Source organism: Chlorocebus sabaeus, chromosome 6 (assembly GCF_047675955.1).
Source record: "Chlorocebus sabaeus isolate Y175 chromosome 6, mChlSab1.0.hap1, whole genome shotgun sequence".
NCBI lineage: Eukaryota > Metazoa > Chordata > Mammalia > Primates > Cercopithecidae > Chlorocebus > Chlorocebus sabaeus.
Window position 1 is genome coordinate 14,647,106 of NC_132909.1, and position 6,177 is coordinate 14,653,282.

Genomic DNA, 6,177 nt, shown 5'->3' on the forward strand with positions numbered 1-6,177 from the left:
ACTTCTCCAAGCTAAAGGAGGAAGTACAAACCCAGCGTAAAGAAACTAGAAACCTTGATAAAAGATTTGACGAACGGCTAACTAGAATAACCAATGTAGAGAAGTCCTTAAACAACCTGATACAAATGAAAACCATGAAACGAGAACTACGTGACAAATACACAAGCTTCAGTAACCAACTCGATCAACTGATAGAAAGGGTATCAGTTATTGAAGATCAAATGAATGAAATGAAGCGAGAAAAGAAGTTTAGAGAAAAAGAGAGTAAAAAGAAATGAACAAAGCCTCCAGAAAATTTGGGAGCATGTGAAAAGACCAAATCTACATCAGATTCCTCTACCTGAAAGTGAGTAGTAGAATGGAACAAGTTGGAAAACACTCTGCAGGAAATTATCCTGAAGAACTTCCCCAACCTAGGAAGGCAGATCAACATTCAAATTCAGGAAATACAGAGAATGCCACAAAGATACTCCTTGGGAAGCGCAATTCCAAGACACATAATTGTCAGATTCACGAAAGTTGAAATGAAGGAAAAAATGTTAAGGGCAGCCAGAGAGAAAGTTCGGGTTACCCACAAAAGGAAGCCATCAGACTAACAGCAGATCTCTCAGCAGAAACTCTACAAGCCAGAGGAGAGTGGGGGTCAATATTCGACATTCTTAAAGAAAAGAATTTTCATCCCAGAATTTCTTATCCAGCGAATCTAAGCTTCATAAGTGAAGGAGAAACAAAATCCTTTACAGACAAGCAAATGCTGAGAGATTTTGTCACCAACAGGCCTGCCCTACAAGAGCTCCTGAAGGAAGCCCTAAACATGGAAATTATCAACCAGTACCAGTCACTGCAAAAACATGCCAAAATGTAAAGACCATCGATGCTAGAAGGAAACTGCATCAACTAATGAGCAAAATAACCAGCTAACATCACAATGAAAGGATCAAGTTCACACATAACAATATATATATATTTTTTATTTATTATTATACTTTAAGTTCTAGGGTACATGTGCATAACGTGCGGGTTTGTTACATATGTATACTTGTGCCATGTCGGTGTGCTGCACCCATCAACTCGTCAGCACCCATCAACTTGTCATTTACATCAAGTATAACTCCCAATGCAATCCCTCCCCCCTCTCACCTCCCCATGATAGGCCCCGGTGTGTGATGTTCCCCTTCCCGAGTCCAAGTGATCTCATTGTTCAGTTCCCACCTATGAGTGAGAATATGTGCTGTTTGGTTTTCTGTTCTTGTGATAGTTTGCTAAGAATGATGGTTTCCAGCTGCATCCATGTCCCTACAAAGGACACAAACTCATCCTTTTTTATGGCTGCATAGTATTTCATGTTGTATATGTGCCACATTCTCTTAATCCAGTCTGTCACTGATGGACATTTGAGTTGATTCCAAGTCTTTGCTATTGTGAATAGTGCCGCAATAAACATACGTGTACATGTGTCTTTATAGGAGCATGATTTATAATCCTTTGGGTATATAGCCAGCAATGGGATGGCTGGGTCATATGGTACATCTAGTTCTAGATCTTTGAGGAATCGCCATACTGTTTTCCATAATGTTTGAACTAGTTTACAATCCCACCAACAGTGTAAAAGTGTTCTTCTTTCTCCACATCCTCTCCAGCACCTGTTGTTTACTGACTGTTTAATGATCGCCAATCTAACTGGTGCGAATTGACTAGCCATAAGTAGAAAGCTGAAACTGGATCCTTTCCTTACTCCTTATACAAAAATTAATTCAAGATGGATTAGAGACTTAAATGTTAGACCTAATACCATAAAAATCCTAGAAGAAAACCTAGGTAGTACCATTCAGGACATAGGCATGGGCAAAGACTTCATGTCTAAAACACCAAAAGCAACGGCAGCAAAAACCAAAATTGACAAATGGGATCTAATTAAACTAAAGTGCTTCTGCACAGTGAAAGAAACTACCATCAGAGTGAACAGGCAACCTACATAATCAGAGAAAATTTTTGCAATCTACTCATCTGACAAAAGGCTAATATCCAGAACCTACAAAGAACTTCAACAAATTTACAAGAAAAAAAACAATCAACCCCATCAAAAAGTGGGCAAAGGATATGAACAGACATTTCTCAAAAGAAGACATTCATACAGCCAACAGACACATGAAAAAATGCTCATCATCACTGGACATCAGAGAAATGCAAATCACACATAACAATATTAATCTTAGATGTAGATGAGCTAAATGGTCCAATAAAAGGACACAGACTGGAAAATTGGATAAAGAATCCAGACCCGTCAGCGCGCTGTATTCAGAAGACCTAGCTCATGTGCAGAGACACACATATTTATAATCCCAAAGGATTATAAATCATGCTGTTATAAAGACACATGCACACATATATTTATTGTGGCACTATTCACAATAGCAAAGACTTGGAACCAACCCGAATGTCTATCAATGACAGACTGGATTAAGAAAATGTGGCATATATACACCATGGAATACTATGCAGCCTTAAAAAAGGATGAGTTCGTGTCCTTTGTAGGGACATGGATGCAGTTGGAAACCATCATTCTCAGCAAACTATTGTAAAAACAGAAAACCAAACACTGCATGTTCTCACTCATAGGTAGGAATTGAACAACGAGAACACTTGAACACAGGATGGGGAACATCATACACTGGGGTCTGTTGTGGGGTGGGTGGAGGGGAAGGGAAAGCATTAGGACATTAGGAGATATACCTAATGTAAATGACGAGTTAACAGGTGCAGCACACCAACATGGCACATGTATACATATGTAACAAACCTGCACGTTGTGCACATGTACCCTAGAACAGAAAGTATAAAAAAAATTTGTAAAAGACAAAGGAAATTAAAAAGAAAAGAAAAGAAATCATGGAAGCCCAAAATTACTTTTATTGAGACTAATGGTGATTCTTTAAGTTTTGGTCATATTCTCACCTAAGTGAGAGTACAGACACTCCAAAATAGAGCCACACATGCTAGATGTTATACACTGCCACTGAAAATTTAAGGAAGCAGGTCGCTCTCAAAACAGATCATAATTTTCTGTAAAATAAAGACTCCAGTCTACCTGAGTGAGCATAATCAGGAAGTTCCCTCTGCTTTAACTTTTACCAAAAAAAGTGACCTGAAGTACTCTGATGTTAACCAATCAATTTATTTCTATGGCTTTGTTTACTGATACGCATTTGACAAAACCCACTGTTATGTTATTGTATTGCCTAGGGGGAGTCATCACTGTATCTGTAGAGGGAGAGCTGTCCCAAATCATAAATGACAAATAAAAGCCAATTCCATATATAACTAAATTAGTTGTAATTTTGTCTTGTCACACATGTTCACAGCAAGCAATGGCCAGGGGAGTCTCTCAGGCGGTATCATTCTCACTCTGACCTTCCTGCCTCTGTCTTTCACTTAGAAGGACCTTTATGATGACACTGGGCGCTACCCAGATAATCGAGAATAAGCTTTCCATCTGAAGATAATCAACTGCATCACCGTTGAACAGTGCATTTTTCAAGAAAATAAATGCATGTGTTCCAAGTCTTAGGATGTGGATTTTTTTTTGAAACAGAGTTTCACTCATGTTTCCCCAGCTGGAGTGCAGTGGGGTGATCTCAGCTACTGTAACCTCCACCTCCCAGGTTCAAATGATTCTCCTGCCTCAGCCTCCCAAGTAGGTGGGATTACAGGTGCCCGCCACCATGCCCAGCTAATTTTTGAATTTTTAGAAGAAACAGCATTTCACCATGTTGGCAAGGTTGGTCTCGAATTCCTGACCTCGTGATTTGCCCATCTCATCTTTCCAAAGTGCTGGGATTACAGGCGTGAGCCACCGCACCCTGCCCGGATGTGGACATTTTTAAGAGGCCATTATTCTGTCTCATACAGGTCACTTTCATAATATTACCCACAACAAAAGTACGTTTTGCCTTCCTTCCATATCTCACTTTTCTGTCTGCACAAACCACAGTGAAACATACTAGCTCTGCTATGTAGTGGCTGGATGACCCTAAGTTCCTCATTTGACCTCCCTCAGCCTCTTTCCTCATCTGCAGTGTAAGGCTGACTCTTGCTGCATCAGAAAATGACAGTGGAAGAGTAAATTAACATGTCTGAGACATTAGTCACAGAGCCTGGTACCTGATGAGCCCTTGGTAAACATTCCTTTCAGTCCTTTCCTTTCACCACCCCAATTTTCTTGCCCTCACCTATCTTCTCCTTCATCTCCTTTCTCTTTAGTAACTTTCTCAGTGTAACCTGCCAATTAAAGAAGCCACACTACCCATTTTCTCATTATTTTGATGGTGTGTTCTTGTGATAGAGTCTGCTATGCACTAAAGGCAATGAGTATTATTTATATGGAGAGGTCGGCTTGCAACAAGAAATCCTTTTTATGTTCGCACAAAATGTATACATGATTTCTCTTAACTTACGCATACCAGTCTCAATTCAACCTGTTATTTCATACATGCACTTCATTATTTTATTCTTCAGTCTTTCTCCTTACACCTTAAAAATTAGGATAGTACAAAAACAAAAATAATGGTCTGGGCCGGAAGAGGGTATTCTTTTAGCAAGATGAATGTTTTCTTTTTCAAGATGAATGCTGTCTGCAAGGCAGCCCTGATGCCCATTTCTGGGTTTGGCTTCATCAAAGCCATTCAACCCTAGGACATATTCTTAGATTCCAAGGAGATAATGATTGTCACGGAAGCCACACCCACTCTGAGCATTCCTACTGTTGGGTAAAGGAATGTTTACAGAATGTTGTGCATGAATTAGTCCTCCTAAATTCTTCTACTCCTGGAAGTTCAGCTTCCCCACTAACCAGCTTTATCTCCAGCTGGCCTGCCTGGACCCTCACTGGAAAGTACCTCCACACTCTGGATGGCCAGGGTGGTACTTGTGCCTATTCCCATAATTATAATAGCTCACACACTGATGCAGCACTCACTATGCACCAGGCACTATCCTAAGAGCTTTTCATGTACCTACCGTCCTGACAAAAAAATCCTAAGTGCCACCATCCCCATTTTTACAGATTAAAAAAAAAAAAAAAAAACTGTGACAGAGAAGTATGTGCCCACTGTCACCTAACTCCATAATATAACCTCATCCTCCACTTCATCTGGTAAGAGGGCACTCTAAGATTTACATGGTCTCCTGAATGACATCCACCTTCAGGAATGATTTTTACCCATTTACTTTCAGGATTTGACAGCCAGCATTTTGTTTTCTGTCTCATCCTTCACTTATGCACCTGTTCCCTAACACTACACTCACAACTGCACAGCCCCGCATAAAAGCTAGCTTTTAGAAACCTCAATCTTTTTTGGAAAAAAAAAAAAGGCCAGGTTCCAAGTCTCACAAAAGGTCATTTTTTATTCTATTGTCAATGATTTTCATGACCATTCTCTGGACATAAACAAGTGCAGTTTTAAAATGAAAAATCTAAAGTATTTCTGTCTCCGTCTATCTTTATGTGTACATGCATATGTTCTATTTGGTATCACATATATGTATATGTCTGTACCTATGTTTATATATTGTTTGTACATGTTGTCAAATTAATGTAAAAATAAGTGAGTACTCATCAATTAAGGGAATAATCCCAAATGCTTTTCAACACATGTGATATTAGTAATCTTCAATAATGGAAGAACACCTCAAATGGGCATGCATACCTATCTGCAGCCTCCTTAAAAGAAATTATCAGCCAAGAATTTTATATCCAGCAAAACTAAAGTTCACAAATAAAGGACAGATAACAGTCTTTTTCAGACAAACAAATGCTGAGAGAATTTGCCACTACCGAGCCAGCACTACAATAACTGCTCAAAGGAGCTCCATATCTGGAAACAAATCCTGGAAACACATCAACACAGGACCTCTTTAAGCATGAATCTCACAGGACCTATAAAACAAAAATACAATAAATAAATGAATAAAACCAAAGTATTCAGGCAACAAATAGCAGGTTGAATGGAACAGTACCTCACATCTCAATACTAACATTGAATGTAAGCGGTCTAAATGCTCCAGTTAAAAGATACAGAATTGCAGAATTGATAATAATGCACCATGCAAGTATCTGCTGCCCTCAAGAGACTCTCCTAACCATAGAGGGTCATATAAACTTAAGGTAAAAGGGTAGAA